The sequence below is a fragment of the Ursus americanus genome, chromosome 29 (assembly GCF_024610735.1).
Source record: "Ursus americanus isolate L20-20 chromosome 29, mUrsAme1.1.p, whole genome shotgun sequence".
Lineage (NCBI taxonomy): Eukaryota > Metazoa > Chordata > Mammalia > Carnivora > Ursidae > Ursus > Ursus americanus.
Genome location: NC_142155.1, coordinates 2,211,417 through 2,228,638, shown reverse-complemented (window position 1 = coordinate 2,228,638; position 17,222 = coordinate 2,211,417). Strand labels below are relative to the sequence as shown.

The window sequence follows — 17,222 nt, the reverse complement described above, 5'->3', positions numbered from 1 at the left end:
ACTATGAACACTGTTGTGCACCTTGATATTTTTTTTTTAGTTCATATGTCTTGGGAGCATTTTCTAAATCAATACATAGACTTTATTCATTCTTTTTACCAGCCACGTATATTCTGTTGTCTTCAATTTTTATAATTGCTATTGGTCATTTACTGGGAGTCAGGCAAGGACTGACTAGGAGCTGGGGATGTGAGAGCTGACAATGATAGATGAGTACTCTATCACAGGAATTAATACCCTTGGGAGTCACACAGTTCAATTAAGTAAAGCAAAGTAAGTTCTGTGGTAGAGGAAGTACAGTGTGTAGCGGGAGTTCACAAGAAGGAGGTGTATATGTGAGTGGAGAGAGAGAATAGTTAGGGAAGACTTCACAACAGGGATAAAATCTGAAGCCTGAAAGATGAGTAAGTACCAGCCACATTGAGATTTAGTGTTTCAGGCAGAAGCAAGTTTTAAAAAGACTTAAAACATATTACAAAGCTATTGTAATTTTAAAACAGTGTGGTACTGACACAGAGGCAGACATGTAGACCAGTGGAGTAGAATAGAAAGCCCTGAATTAAAATCTAATGTCTATATGGTCAAATAATCTTCAACAAAGAGTGCCAGACCAATCAGTCTAGTAAGGACAGCCTCTTCAACAAATGCCATTGAGAAAACTGGATGTCCACATGCAAAAGAATGAAGTTGGAACCTTATTTTATGCTATATGAGAAATTAACTCAAAACAGATTAAATCTAAACATAATACTTAAAACATAAAACTTGTAGAAGAAAACATGGGAAAGCTTCATGACATTGGGTTTGGCAGTGATTTCTTGGGTATGACAACAAAAACAGGTAAGAAAGGCAAAAATAGATAAGTGGGACTACATCAAACTTAAAAACTCTTATGCATCAAAGAATACAATCAAAAATATAAAAAGGCAAACACCAGAATGGGAGAAAATTTTCAGAAATGTATCTACGGGGCTGATATCCTGATCATATAAAAAACAACTCAGCAACAAAAACAACCCAATTAAAAAATGGGCAAAGACTTGAATAGACATTTCTCCAAAGAGTATATACAAGTGGCCAAAGCATATGAAAAGATTTTTAAATCATTAAACAAATGCAAACCAAAGCTGCCATGAGATGCTACCTCACACCTGTTTCAAAGGCTACTATCAAAAAAAGGAAAAAATGTTGGCAAGGATGTGGGGAAATTAGAACCCTTATGTACTGTTGGTGGAAATGTAAAATGGTGTTCCTCTTAAAAACAACAGCCATATGGTCCAGCATTCCCACTTCTCGGTATGTTCAAAAGAATTGAAAAGAGGATCCTAAAGAAATACTTGCACACTCAAGTTCATAGCACTATTCACAATAGCCCAGAGGTAGAAAACATAAATGTCTATGAACAGATGAATGGATAAATATACATATAGGATCGAATATTATTTAACCTAAAAGGGAAGGAAATCCTTAGGGTCCATGCTGGACATAAGCCTACTTTAAAAAAAAAAAAAAAAAAAAAAGGTGGTGGGGGAGAAAATCTTGTCAATACTACAACATGGATGAAACTTGAGGACATTATGTTAAGTGAAATAAGTCAGTCACAAAAAAGCCAAAATACTGTATGGTTCCACTTACCCAAGATATCTAAAGTAGTCAAATTACAAGCAGAAAGTAAAACGCTGCTTGTTAGGGGCTGGCAAAGAGGAAAAAGAATTTTTTAATGTGTGTGGAGTTACAGTTCTGCAAAATGAAAAAATTCTGGAGGTTAATTGCACAATGTGAGTATACTTAACACTACTGAACTGTACACTTAAAAATGGTTAAAATGTTTTTTTACCACAATTGGAAGAGATAAATAACAAACTTTTAGAAACATGAAGCATATATGCATTTTAAAATGCTATGCTGTAATGAAAGCCATGTTTCTAAATATTGAAAAAGGGGCTGATGAAAGAATAAACCTAGAGGGGTTGAATCAGGAAATACTGTACTGGGTCAGGTGGTAGAGTATGTGACTCGTGGTCCTGGGCTCGTGAGTTCAAGTCCCACGTCGGGCATAGAGCTTACTTAAAAAAAAAAAAAAAAAAGATACAGAGTCATAGCATTTTGGATATAGTTTGAAAGAAAAATTTTAAGTGATGAAAGGGAGAGTGGGGCATACTCAGAAAAGAACATATTTAAAGGCACTAAGGTGGGAAGCAGCAAGTCTTTTACAGTTGGCTAGTTTTAAAAAAATATGCATTGGTGCTTGTTAAAAATAGTAAGGCCAATTTTACCAAGGGTCATCATGATAGGTATAGGGACCACTGCAATGGGATTTTACAGTGGAGGAGAGAAATCAGCCTCAACTCTGAATACAGCGCGGGCAGATGCTGGTTTCTAACCTCCTCAGAGCCATTATCTGAAATCTGAAACCGGCCATCTGGAGAGAAAGAAGTGACAGAACAAAGAGATGAACCACTCCAAATCTATAGGTGGCAAGTTTAATAAGTGAAGGAATTTATATATGAGGCTTGTCTTGGGTGGCCTCAAAACAAGTAGATCTCCACACCCACTCACCTGCTGGAATCTTAAAAGTTTACATAGATGCCTTTACTGGGTTCAGTCACGTATCCAGTCCAGGTAGCCTCCACGCCATGTTTCTATCTCAAGGCTGTATCCTTAGAACAGCATCTGGGAGCAGGGAAGGCAAGCAGAACACACGTTCTAAGGACAGGGAAGGAAGTGGGGAGCCTCCAATTGCCTGGGTCCAGCTCATGGGTCAACAGACAGTCACATCTTCTTGATGATCTTCTCCAACAGCAAGTGGGACTTTACAGTCAAAGAGCAGGGTGGGAGTCAGAGGATGGAAAATGACTCTAAGAGGAAACATCAGGGGTAAGTGGGGGATTCTGGCTAAACCGACCTAACAGGATTCTTGCTGAAGATAGATTGGGGTGTCTGGATGATGGAGGATGAGGATCCTGGTCAGATACCGAGGGTGGGGGTTTCTGGTTAAGCTGATAGAGCAGGGTTCTTGATAAAACTACATTTTAGCAGAAAGTGCACAGGTGGGCCTAAGAGGATTCAGAAGGTTTGCTAAAGTTTGGTCAAGCAAGGAAACTCTGTCACCACGTTTTGCTTAGCTAGGATAGAAATACGAACTATAAGATTGAATGAATGGGTCTAGTTAATGAAAAGACTCTTTAGTCATATGATTAAGAGGTTGTGTTTCATTTCTAAGTAATTGTTACAATTATAGCAATGATAGGGTATTTCTTAGGTATTAAGTAAGCCCTGGGCTAAAGTGGTTTTTGTGTACTTTAAGTTTACTTTCAGAACTTCCAGCAGGGAGTATGCCCAAACTGTGTTTTGCTGTGTAGAATTAATTGGCTCTTAGAAAGCTGAAGGTGGTGAAAGTAGAAGGCTGTTAGAGTAGTCCAGGTGGAAACTATTCAGGAGACATGGTTAAAGACCATTCTGAAAGATAGTGCCTACCACTGTCAGCTTGGGGGGGGGGGGGTTGTGGAGGAGGGTGGTGAATGTATAGGTAGATTTGATATAAGAATAGGAAATAAGGCCAAAGTGCAAGCTTGTGTGATTGGGAAGATGACAGTACTGTTTATTTCAGTAATGAAGTAAAAACAAAAAACTGAGAATAATAATAGCAGTGCTTGACAGGTTATATTTCTAGTGTTGGAGTGATATCCTAAAAAAATGTAAGAGCAGGGTGTGAAAGTGAGGAGAGGTGTAATAATAATGATAACAGTTCATGGTTTGTCAGTGCTTCGGAGAATACCCAGTTTTTGTGAAGGGACTCAATAAAGATTTTACAATAAGCAACACCATATTTTGGTTCTGATTCTGTTAGGTGCTTCAGAATCTACCAAAATATCTAGAGTTAATTCTTTTTCTTGCCAGGTAACACCTCAGCAAGGTTCTTTTGTTTTTTCATGATATTAATTCTGTTCTATTTTCATTTAAACCTTAAACCATGAGACGAGATGCCCATTGGAAGAGATGCAGAGGCCGGTCTACCACAGGTAGTTGCCCATTTTTCTCTGTGAAGTATCTTGATATCTTCAAAATTACTTGTAGCTGCTTTCCTTTGCCCGTTAAGGGATTTAACCCTTGCCATACTACTTGCTGTCAGCAGCGTTCTTTTATAACTTGAGTAAAGTGATGTGCAGACATACGCATGGTTTGTGTCCAGTGCGAATCCTTTTTTGTATATCCCTGTATGTAAAATTACTCAGCCAAAGCGTTAGTTTCTTCCTGCTCATGTATATTTTGATCTTATTCTTTAGATGCATAGGCACAGTTGAATTTGCATCTTTGTGTAAGTGTGTTTTCCTTATGATTTTACTTTTGGAACAGTTTTAATAAAATGTACAAAAGGAAATAAAAGTCTGCATGGGATTTTTTTGTTTGGAAAAAATTACATTTTTTTTTTAAGATTTTATTTATTTATTTGACAGAGATAGAGACAGTCAGCAAGAGAGGGAACACAAGCAGGGGGAGTGGGAGAGGAAGAAGCAGGCTCATAGCAGAGGAGCCTGATGTGGGGCTCGATCCCATAACGCCGGGATCACGCCCTGAGCCGAAGGCAGACGCTTAACCTCTGTGCCACCGAGGCACCCCGGAAAAAATTACATCTTTTTTCACAGGCTAGAATATTGGTTTATAGATACTCAGTTAAACACACTGGGAAATACAGAAAAACTTGTTCAGTGTATATAATATAGCATTTTTTTATGTTCATGTAACAACCAGTCTCTATTTTTAATTTGAATACTATAATAGTATGTCGTTTATTTTAAAAATACTGAGAACATTAGTATTATTTTAAAAACTATTAAATTTTATTTTCTTGGAAATAATTGTTTAACTTAGTACAGTGGGTTTAATTGTACTGTAAATTATTTTTGCTTTTTTCTTTACATTTTTTCTAGTAGTTTGTTTCAGTTGAGAGTATATTTCTTTCAAAGGTTAAGCAAACTCATTATTTGTCATTGTTAAATGAAGAATAATACTCAGCTACTAATGAGCATATTTATTTTGAGAAGGATACTTTCTGAAAAGGGATGTTTTAAATAAACTCGAGAAAGTACTTGGTAGGATAGCTAACATTAGTGTCGTCCTTCATCTTGTGTTTCACATCGTTCTTTTTAATCATTCTGTAGAGTCACACACTCATTGTTACTTACCATTAGCTCACATTTTAGCTTCTGTTTATAAAAAAACAAGCAGTGTTTTTTCCTTCTGATTGAAAACAAACCAGAATATGGTCAATCTAAATAATTTAGATTTTCTTTAAATACATTATGCTGGGGGCGCCTGGGTGGCATAGCGGTTAAGCGTCTGCCTTCGGCTCAGGGCGTGATCCTGGCGATCTGGGATCGAGCCCCACATCAGGCTCTTCTGCTATGAGCCTGCTTCTTCCTCTCCCACTCCCCCTGCTTGTGTTCCCTCTCTCGCTGGCTGTCTCTATCTCTGTCAAATAAATAAATAAAATATTTAAAAAAAATAAAATAAAATAAATACATTATGCTGACCCTTAACTCTCAGGCTGACTTACTCTTGCCACTTATAAAGTTAGTTTCATTTGCCACCACAAAATTCGATCAGCATATATAAGGGAAATCAAATGGATTTTAATATTAGCAAATACTAAACATTAAAAAGATATGTTTGAAAAAACATTATAAATCCCAAAGCCAAAATTTAGTTGTTTGACATTCTCAGTTTTAGATTATTCACACAACTGCTTCTTTCTGTGTGGTTGATACAAATATGACATGACTAAATCAGAATATGTAATTGAACCATCAGTGATGTCCACAGGTTTCATAAAAATGTGGATAACTTCTTTGAAATATTTGCTTTCTGAACTATCATTTGTCCCCACATAATAGCCCTCACAAATTCTGTCTCCCTTTCCCAATAAAGACAAAACCTGTCTTCACTGGGTTTTGTGAAGTATCCCTTGGGTGCTTCATAATAGAATTTCTAGCCTAGAACATACCCCTAATCCACCAGGAATCTTCACATCAGTCCTGGGCATCCTTAATTTAGGGACCACCACACCTGTAATTCTGTTTTTGGATGCACATTCCAACCTGCAGCACCTCTCTAGGATTAATCCCACATGAGAGCATATTTTTACCTTTTTGGTATTGTTATCTCAAGGGAGTAGATAGTGTTCTTGTACTTCCTTTATAGAGTGCCCTTCCACTCTGGTCCTTTGTTGAAATGGGATCACTGTTTTTCAGATAACCGAACAAAACCCTTTTATATCAGAATTTATAGTTATTTCACCTTATACTTTAACCTACACACTTGCAGTATTGAGCGGTGGTGTGGTTGGGGGTATTCAGAGTTCAGCTTTGGTCCTTGTCCCTAAGCCACGGTCTAGAAGGAACTACAGAAATACATGTACTTACACCATTATAGTGTTTTTAAAAAGTAAGTGGAATAGGAAAAGAAAGAACAGTGTCTAAAAAATGGGGAGTTAAAGAGTCAAGAAAGGCTATATAGCCTGAACAGGTTTTTGAAAAATTGAGTAAGAAAGAAGAGGTAGGATATGTCAGGCCGAAGAATTAAGAGTTGCGGGTAGTGGTTGAGAAAGACAGTAATTATGGACCAGGCCTTGGTGTCAGCCAGCCAGAGTTCTTCCTGGTTTCTCCTCTTAACTCTGTGTGAAACCTCAAACACCAAAACGTTCATATATACATGGCCGAATGAGTGTACTTGCCTCATGGATTTGTTATGAACATTACATGAGATAATTTGTATAAAAGGGCTTAGCCTGGTGCCTGCCACACAAAGTCAGTGTGAGCCGCTATTAGTAATCATCATCCTCTTGAATAATGTTTGGGCAATGTTTATTTAACTGCTGTGCTTTGGGGACAGGATATTACCTTTAACTCAAAGGCATATATTTCATTGTTACAGCTTTTAACTATTTGAAGCTTACAAAAGAATCCTAGCTACCCATTAATGGATCATTTTAGGTTGTAATATGTGCTCACACTGTTCTATTTTCTAAATTACTTTTCTTCAAGATGCTTATATGTCAAAAATCAGAGTTTAAAGCTAGAAGAAATCTTTAGTTATCCTTTTTATAGAATTCAGACTATTTCTAACAGATGGATAATTTTTTATATATCGATTAATTTTACTATCTTTTTTCCAAATAAATAAAACTTGCTGTTTGTCATCTTGTTAGAATTGTGGGATTTTTGATTTCTCACCAAGATCAAAAGTGAAAATATAAATAAATATATAATTAAAATACGTAAAACTCTTTGTCAGAATTTTCTCCAACTAGAGATTTGCATCTAATTAATTTTAAAAGCCTTGATCCCTGGGAATATCATACTTAATAGATATCCTTTCATAGGACTAGAATGACATCCTTCATGTTTAAGTAGGTATGCTAAATAAAGATGCTAAGACTGAGTTAATTTTTTAAAGTGTAACTGGGCAAAGCACATTTTTTATAGGGTTCTTAGGAGAATCTTTCAATTTTTTAAAGTACTTAATAGCCATATGAATATAGTCGGTTTAAAGGGCATGAAGTGTGGCTACACCAATTAAGAAATAGAAGTGTAGTTTTGCTCTTTTCTCTGAAGCTTTTCTCAGAAAAAACAAAGCAAAATGGTTTGTGAGCTATGTTCACATTGATAGATTCATTATTCAAAAAATACCTGAGGGCCTACTGTGTATCAGCCACTTTTATGGGTCCACCGATTGGAGAATGAACAAGTCCATTATTGGACATTGGCTTCTGACCTCACGGCATTTGCATTCCATTAAGGGAAGGTAGATAGGAAACATGCAAATAATGGGAAATTTCAAACTGAAGTGCTAGAAAGGAAATAATGTGATACTCTAGAGTAGATGTTAAGATTGTGGGCTTGGCGTGGGCCACTTGACATTGACTGTTCAGAAAAGGCTTTTCTGAGGGAGGATAGGAAGGAATTTATCACACACAAAGAGTTGACCTAAGAGCCTTTGATACATAGAATAGCAAATGCAAAATGCCCTACAATACAAAAAATGTTGGTGTATTTAGGTTTAGATATTCCCATAATGACATAATATGATTTTAAAAGATCTCTGGCTTCTCTGTGGAGAATGGATTATAATGGTTTAAGAGTAGAAGCAGGATTTGGTGATGCAGTGGACTCTAACCAGAATAATAGAAAAGGAAAAGTGGTGGTTTAGACATTTAGGATATATTCATTAACAAATGCTATTTGAAGCTATAGGACTACAGGAGATAACTTGGGAGAAGAGATGAGAGTTGCTGATTGAGCCTTGAAGTACATCAGCATTTACAAAATAATAAGATCTGAATAGAGAAGAAGAGCTGACATAGGCTAAAAAAGACTGGCTAGAGAAGTCAGAACATACCTTGAGAATGAAGAGTCCTGGAAGCCAAGAACCAAGTACTGAATACTGCTGAGAGGTTGGTTAAGATGAGGGGCTGGAGAAATGACCATTGGCTTTGGCTAATGCAGTATACTGGTGACCCTTACTTGTGTGGTTTCCTTGGAGGGAAAGTGTCATAAGGCATTTTTGAGTGGGCCCAAGAGTGAAGAGGAGATGAGGAAATGAAATAGTATAGAAAAATATTTCAGAAAGTTTTGTAAAGAAAGGAAACAGAAAAATGGGTTGGTATCCAGAAAGTCAGTGAGAGTCAAGAGGAAGCTATGAATTTTAGTTTCTCACTATGGGAGATTCCAGGGCTTTGTCTGACGAAGAATGATCCTGTACAGGAAGAGAAACTTCCTGAAGAAGAGTGAACCAATAAGGCGCTTGAGGAAAATCCTTGAGAAAGCAAGAGGAGATGGGATCCAAAAAGAGCAAAAGGATAGGTCTTTGATGGAGGAGGGTCCTTTGTTCTTCATAACAGGGAGGAAAGTAAAGACTATGGGTGTAAGTGGAGATAGGTTTGCAGATTGTTGGAGAGAATACAAGCATTCTTTTGCTTCTTTTTCCTTGTTCTTACATGATCTTCACTTACTTTTAATGGTTGAATATCTTACTGAATTGGTGTGCTAGAATTTCTTTTTAATTTAAATTCAAGTAATTAACATATAATGTATTATTTGTTTCAGGGATACAGATCTGTGATTCATCAGTCTTATATAATACCCAGTGCTCATTACATCACATGCCCTCCTTAATATCCATCACCCAGTTACCCCATCTTCCTATCCCCCTCCCCTCCAGCAACCCTAAGTTTGTTTCCTGTGATTAAGAGTCTCTTCTGTTTATCTCCCTCTCTGATTTTGTCTTGTTTTGTTTTTCCCTCCCTTCCCCTATGATCCTCTGTTTTGTTTCTTTAATCCCACATGAGTGAAATCATATGATAATTGTCTTTCTCTGATTGACTTATTTCACTTAGCATAATACCCTCTAGTTCCATCCATGTCATTGCAAATGGCAAGATTTTTTTTTTTTTTTTGATTGCTGAGTAGTATTACATTGTATGTATGTACCATATCTTTATCCACTCATCTGATGATGGGCATCTGGGCTCTTTCCATAGTTTGGCTATGTGGACATTGCTGCTATAAACATTGGGGTGCAGGTGCCCCTTCGGATCACTACATTTCTATCTTTGGGGTCAATACCTAGTAGCGCAATTGCTGGGTTTTAGGATTTGCTTCTGTTTTCTTAATTAAATTGAAGTTTGGTCTTTAGCAACAATGGAGGGAGGTGGTATTAGAGTTTTGAAAAGAAGACAAGGTATGAAATACTTGTGTCAGGCAAGTAAATTTACTAAGGAAACCGTGGATTAGAACAATGTTGAATGCCTGTTCGAGGTTTGTTTCTCAATTTAAAATGCAGTCAGCCAGCCTATGGTTGTATGATTTTTCTCCAGCAATGTTCAGTTGCTTAGGTTCAGGCATGGAAAAAGCACATAATCAAGTGCAACCCAGACTGGGATTTTGCCAGGTAAGTATCAAGAGAGTAAGGAAGACACTTCATTCACTGGCCATGAAATAGAATGGGTATAAAAGGAAAAAAGCCTCCATGAGACTGAAGAGTAGTGGATAAGAGAACTCTAGGGGCGCCTGGGTGGCTTAGTTGATTGATGTCTGACTCTTGGTTTTGGCTCAGGTCATGATCTCAGGGTGGTGAGATCAACCCCGCATCAGGCTCTGCACTCAGCAGGGAGTCAAATCTTGAGATTCTCTCTTTCTCTCTGCCACCCAAAGAGTTAGAACTCTAAAGCCAGACTGTTTCTGTTCCCTGGCTCTTCTGCTTATTAAATGTATCGCATACTATTTCTGTACCTCCGTCTCTTTATCTGTAAATGTGGACAATAATAATGAGTACTTTATAGGCTCAAATAGGATTAAATTGATTAAAATAACACAAACCATTTAATTAGTTCCCGGCATTTTGTAGCCACAGCATAAGATGTTGCTAACTCTGCTCTATCAGAGGTCTTATCCTGAGAAGGTAGTTAGGACCAGAAGGCAGCCAGATGTGCGGAGAAAAGCTGAAGATCTGTTGATCACACATTTGGAGTTTCTTAGAGTGTATAAGTTTTGAAGGTTTGAGATTGGGTCAGATGAGGGGAAATACAGAACATCAAGGTTCTGGTGGGTACCATAACCTATTTGTGAAATACCTGGTGGGTGTTTTCTTTTATCCATATTGTTAGCCCTCCCGGGAAGTTTCCAGTTATCTGGATTTATGAGTTGATTAAAGAAATTATTTGCTAAAGATTATTAGTGTGTCAATATTTGAAACCCAGAACTTTTGACCAAAATGAAATAGATTTATTAATAATTGTCATATTCATTTGTTAAATGGTAACAGTAACTGAATGATAATTTTTCATTTAGTCGAAGTTTGGAAAGAGTGTACTATATATATTTATATATAACATTTTTTAAAGAACTTTTTCATTCATAAATCAACAAGAGTTTTTTCTCCCTGAATTGCATGGTACTTTAAATTATTTATTTATTTACATACTTGGAATGTGATAAAACTCTTGGAAAGTTCCTAGATACATATGTAGAATTGGCTAATACTGAATATTCCTTTGTCTCTTCAGCCCTCCCCTGAATTTTCATTGGCAAAGGAGAGAGGGAAGCAGGGAGCTCAGGTAGTAGCAATAAGCAGATCAGCCAAAGTATCTTTGTGTGGTTATTTTCTGAAATTAGTTCTACTCATTTTTTATAACCATTTAAACAAATTTTTTTTTTTTAATTTAGATGGTCTGTTGGAATGTTTTCTTTCTTAAATTTTGCCTTTTCACCCTTTAAGATAACGAAAACCCTCATAATTTTCATAGGGCCTAATTTGCCGAGAGAAATCTATGCCTTTTTTAATAGCTACTTTGTTTCATTTTTATATTTGAATGAGATGAAAACACTACACTAAATCATGCTTTATGACAATTCAGATCCAATTTATGTGAGTTATAAGTTTGAAAGAACAGCTAAATTGTCAAGGGATATGATTATAGATTAAGTCAGAAAACCTGTTTATTAACAGCTCCAGAAAGAAAAAAAAATTTTTAACAAGCATAACTTTTTTGGTTACAATGTTGTATTAGTTTCAGGTATACAGCATAGTGTGATTCAACAATTTCATACTGAAAGAAAATTATAAATGCCATTTTGACTTTACTTGCATCACTTTGAGAAAAAAATCACAATTTTTCTTTTTATTTGATTTTTATTTACATTTTCAAGTTTCCTAGTTATATTAGTTATTGTATCTACCAGGAAATAGGTTTTGGGTTTTTTGTTTTGTTTTAATTTCAAACAAACAAAAAGCTCCTTTGCTAGAAGGGTAGAATCGCTTGGTTTCTTGTTTATAGTGATGCAGATGTTCTATATCAACTCTGATAAGGAATCTTGTTTGTTGTGATGGTTTTATGGGTGTATACATTAGTCAGAACTCCTTAGGTATGTTAAATATGTACAGGTTAATAGTAAAAAAAGACAAAAAAACAAAAAAACCCCACACATTTGGCAATGACAAATTTTAATTTGCATTCACGAGACAATTGGATATAATTTAGTGAGAGTCTTCAGTTTTCTATTTTACTACCTTTACTAAGTTGTGTGATATCTGGTTCTTAATTACAGTTTATTAGTCCTTAGAATTAGCATACTTGCTTCCTAGTACTGTTTTTGTTTTTATTGGTTCTAACGGTGGCAGTAGCTTTTTAGAGCATTTTCTATGTGTTAGGTGCTGTGATAGGTTTAATATGTTCTTTAATTTTGACAGCCATTGAGCTAGGTATTATCATCTTGTTTTACAGATGAGGAAACTGAACTTTGACATTTACCCAAGGTCATACAGCTTTAAAACTAGGATTTGGATTCCCAGCTGTCTTGACTTTAACTCCCGTGTTTTGAGACCCTGCCCTCTACTGTCTGTCTTTTTGTGGGCTGGGGTGTTCTATAAAACACTGTTTTGTTATTGGACATGTGCATTTTTTGCCACCCGTTAACTACATTTCTGGAGAAGAGGCAGTGTAGAAAGTTTCCTTGATCCACTATGGGAAATGCTTTATTTGCATTATGATCTAAGCCAGTGGTGCTCGAAGTGTGATTTGTGGGCCGTTCACAAATTCTTTGTTAAGGACACATGAGATAAACACAGATGAAAGTAAGCATTAGACGTGTTTTGTGTGTGTGTTTTTTTTTTTAAGATTTGTTTGAGAGACAGCAAGTGCAATTGTGGGGGAGGGGCAGAGGGAGAGAAACTCAAGCAGACTCCTGAGCTCAGAGCCCAACACAAGACTCGATCTCAGGACCCTGAAATGATGACCTGAGCCAAAATCAAGAGTCGGATGCTCAACTGTCTGAGCCACCCAGGTGCCTCTGTGAATGATTTCTATCAGTAAGCGGTGGATTGGGGGAAAACTGGTTCTTCACCACACTTTAAGAAGTACTGATATAAGCCACTTTAAAATAAAATGGGAAAAAAATACCTGAGAGCTGGAATTTGCATTTATTATATATTGGATGAAAAAATAAAAAAGGATACATCCCTAGACTTCTCTTCTGATATGTGATGAGTAATTTTATTTTCATTAAAGGTCATTGAGGGAGCATAACCTAATTTCTAGTCCCAGGATCTGACCATCTTTTCACACAAAAAAAGTACCATAGCTCCCTGCTGATGAAACTTGTACAAAATGTCCTTTCTCATTTTTCAGCTGTTTGCATAAGATTTTGCTTTTAATGTTCTACATGTCTATACTATATGAACTCTTTTTGGTTACATTTAAATATTTAGGTAATTTTTCGCTAAATAAAAAAAAATCAAATTTCTTATCTGAGTCAACTTTCTTAGCTGCAAATACATAAGAGTTCTAAACCCCACAAACTTAGTTGGTCATTTTAGTGTTTTATACCAAATTTAAAAAGTATGTCTGAAGAATATGTCAATTGAGGTTAATATTGCCTCACAATTATATTATTACTCTGATTACAATTAACATACTTCCATTTATAGAAATTACTAAATTGATTTTTAGGTTAAATTTCCCCATGCACAGATACTATATATCTTATCTTGAAAATGATGTGTTATATCTTATGAATATATTGATAAGAAATATTGCTGGAAATATTGCTAAGGGGAAAAAAGGCCTTGTCAGTAAAAAATTATACATGCGCTTTCTCTATCTACCACTATTCTTAGGTTTATTGATTAGAATTAAGTTATTTTATACGCTTTTAGAATATCCAGTCAGATTGACTTTTTTCCCTGAACTTATTTTGGTTTTACAATTCTTTCTTGTATAATTTCTCAGAAGCAGAACCAGAAAGGATTTAGATTTAGTTTGTGTTCATTCTAACCTTCATTCCTTATATGTCACCATGTGTTAATATTTAAGTATTTTATCAGTTATCAGAGTTTATGGCTTTAATTGTTCAGTATGTCAGTCTTTTTTTTTTTTTGAAGAGTTTAAGTATAATATATCCACTTAATGAAACCATTAGGAGTTATGATTACATAAGAACTAATGTGGAAAATGTTGGTGAAAAATAGAGAATACCAAGACACATATGCTATATGATCTTAATATGCATTAACAATAAAATAGATGATCATGTTAATCCACATTGTTATTCTTTGGCAAATATATCCACCTGTTTATTTTCAATTGCTTGCATTTTATTTAATGCATTTTTTAAATAATTAATATATATTTTATTTTTAAAATTTTTCTAAAAGTAGGCTCCACACCCAATGTGGAGCTTGAACTAACAACCCTAATATTAAAGTCACATGGTCAGCCAGCTGAGCCAGCCAGGCACCCCTATTTTTCTTTTAGGAAGTAAAAATCACTAAAGAGAAATATAAAGATCTTTTTGGCCTTCTAGTTTGCCTTTACAATGATCTTTAATTTATATTGGCCTATTTCTTTATTTTTATTGAAATTTAATTGACAATATTAGTTTCAGGTGTACAACTATTTTAAGGGGGGGGGTTCTCTGTGCCCCTTGGATTTTGATGCCTGTTTCCTTCCCCAAATTAGGGAAGTTCTCTGCTATAATTTGCTCCAATATACCTTCTGCCCCCCTCTCTCTTTCTTCTTCTTCTGGGGTCCCAATTATTCTAATAATGTTTCGCTTTATGGTATCACTTATCTCTCGAATTCTCCCCTCATGACCCAGTAGTTGTTTATCTCTCTTTTTCTCAGCTTCTTCATTCTCCATCATTCAGCTGTCTATATCATTCTCTCTTCTGCCTCATTTATCATAGCAGTTAGAGCCTCCATTTTTTATTGCATCTCATTAATAGCCTTTTTAGATTTCAGCTTGGTTAGATTTTATTTCTTCAGGAAGGGATTCTCTAGTATCTTCTATGCTTTTTTCAAGCCCAGCTAGTACCTTTATAATCGTTATTCTGAACTCTAGTTCCAACATCTGACTAATGTCCATGTTGATTTAGGTCCCTCGCAGTGGTACTGCCTCTTGTTCTTTTTTTTTTGAGGTGAGTTTTTCCGTTTTGTCATTCTGTCCAGAGAAGAATAGATGAACTGGAGAACAAAATGCTAAAAGGGTAACAAAGACCCCGGAAAAATGTACACTAAACAAATCAGAAGAGACCTGAAACTGGTGGGGGGGTGGGGGAGAATGATCAGGCTGGTGAATAGAACAGAGCCACACACTAGATTTTGGGTGTATTCTGATCTGTTAGAAGAAACTGCCTCCCAAAATTTTAAAGAAAGAAAAACTTTTATATTTACAAAAATAAAGGTAAATACAGTGAAGGGATGGAATATGACTGTAAAAATTAAAAAAGATTTTAAAAAAGGAATTGATAAGAAGTTGGTTGAAAAAAGAACAAAAATTTAAAGGAAAAAGAATGTGATCAGGCGAGTGAACAGAACAAAACCGTACACTAGATTTAGGGTATATTTTGGTCTGTTAGAAGAATCTGCATCCCAAAATTATAAAGAAAGAAAAACTTATATATATACAAACAATAAGGTTAAATACAATGAAGGGATAGAATATGACTGTAAAAATGAAAATTAAAGATTTTTAAAAAGGAATTGATAAGTTGGTTAAAAAGAAGAAAAATTTTATAAAAGGAAAGAAAAAATTAAAAAATTAATTTTGAAAGACTAAAGAATCATGGTTAAAAAAAAAAAAAAGCCATGAATTCTATGTGCTGTATTCCCGTAGCACTGGAGTTCTGCAGTTCTCATTGATCGGTAAATTTGGTCTTAGCTGGATGTTCTTGCTGATCTTCGGCCAAGAGGCCTGTTGCGTTGATTCGAAGACGTCCTTGCCCCAGGTGGAATTGCACCACCCTTGCCAGGGGCCAGGCTGAGTAATCAGCTCAAGTTTGCTCTCTGTATCTTTTGTTTCCTGAAGGCTTTCCGCACAGCTTTAGAGGACGAGAATGAAAATGGTGGCTTCCCGTTCTCTGGCCCCGGAGGAGCCGAGAGCTCACGGCCCCACTCCTTAGTGAGCCCTCAGAGAAACTCCATCACTCCTGTCTCCCTGGTCTCTGTCCGCACTCTGTGCTCACTGGGCCTGTGACCAAGCGTTTCTGTCTGGCACACAGCCCTGTTTGTAGTCTCCAAACCCAGCAGGTTCCTGCGGCGGGCTCCCACTCCGTTCCTTCCTGGGGAGGAAGGGGAGTCTCCCCAGTTTTGCTGCTTATTGGGCCCCTGCTCGAAGAGCAGTGGCCCGACGGTGCCGCAGATCACGTTTTATGGAAACCCCGAGCTGAGCGCCCACTCCTGGGCTCACTCTTTGCAGCCGGCTTCCCTGCTTTGATACCTGGGAGCTCTGCCACACGTATGCACCCCCAGTCTTTCTGTAACCCCGAGAGTCCTGAGACCGCACCGTCCCAGCGAGGGTTCCAACCCCCCCCCCCCCCCCCCCCCCCCGCCCCGCCGCCCTTGCTTAGCCACTGGAGCAACTTTCCTCACTGGAGCGGACTTCTAAAAGTTCCAATTTTGTGCTCTGTGGCTCTATCACTTGCCGGTAGCCCGTAGCCGGCTGATGGCGGCTCCCTCCCCCCTCAGTCCTTCTTCCCGTATGTCGCCTCAGATTCACTTCTTTGTACATCCTGCGTTTTTCTGTTCATAGAGTTGCTGCTGTTCTTTTCTTCGATCTCCTGTTGAGTTCATAGGCGTTCAGAATGGTTTGGTAACTACCTAGCTGAATTCCTGGGACCAGACGAAATGTAGGTCTCTTACTCCTCCGCCACCTTCGACCTGGTCCGTCAGGTGTACAACTATTGATTCTGCAATTCTGTACGTTACTCAGTGCTTGCCATACAACATTATTACCATATTACTGACCATGCTTCCTGTGCTGTATGTTTTATCTTTATGATTTATTTATTTTGTAACTGGAAGTTTGTACTTCTTAATCCCCTTTATCTGTTTCACCTACATGGCCACCCACTTCCCCTCTGACAATCACCAGTTGTTCTCTGTTGAAGAGTCTGGTTTGTTTGTTTGCCTGTTTGTTCATTTGTTAATTTTTTAGATTCAGCATATAAATGGAATTATATGGTATTTGTCTTTCTCTGACTGACTTCATTTAGCATCTAGTTTTCATCTGTGTTATCACCAATAGCAGGATCTCATTCTTTTTAATGGCTGAGAAATATTCCATTGTACCTGTATACCATATCTTCTTTATCTGTTCATTTATCCATGGCACTTGTGCTTTCATATCTTGGCTATTGTAAATAGTGTTGCAATAAACTAGAGGTGTATA

The 17,222-nt window shown here is 36.9% G+C and overlaps 1 protein-coding gene across 10 annotated transcripts in view; it reads left to right on the top strand.

Moving 5' to 3' along the window:
* The window catches only part of DOP1A (DOP1 leucine zipper like protein A), a 104,630-nt gene that overhangs the window by 7,668 nt on the left and 79,740 nt on the right, over positions 1-17,222 (top strand). Inside the window, exon 1 of one of the 10 annotated variants that reach the window (XM_087856913.1) lies at positions 3,494-4,022. The exons of the other annotated variants lie outside the window; for them this stretch is intronic. The gene's annotated coding sequence lies outside the window, so the exon portion shown is untranslated. Of the gene's footprint in view, positions 1-3,493; positions 4,023-17,222 lie in introns of those variants that run through there. 10 annotated transcript variants of the gene reach the window in all.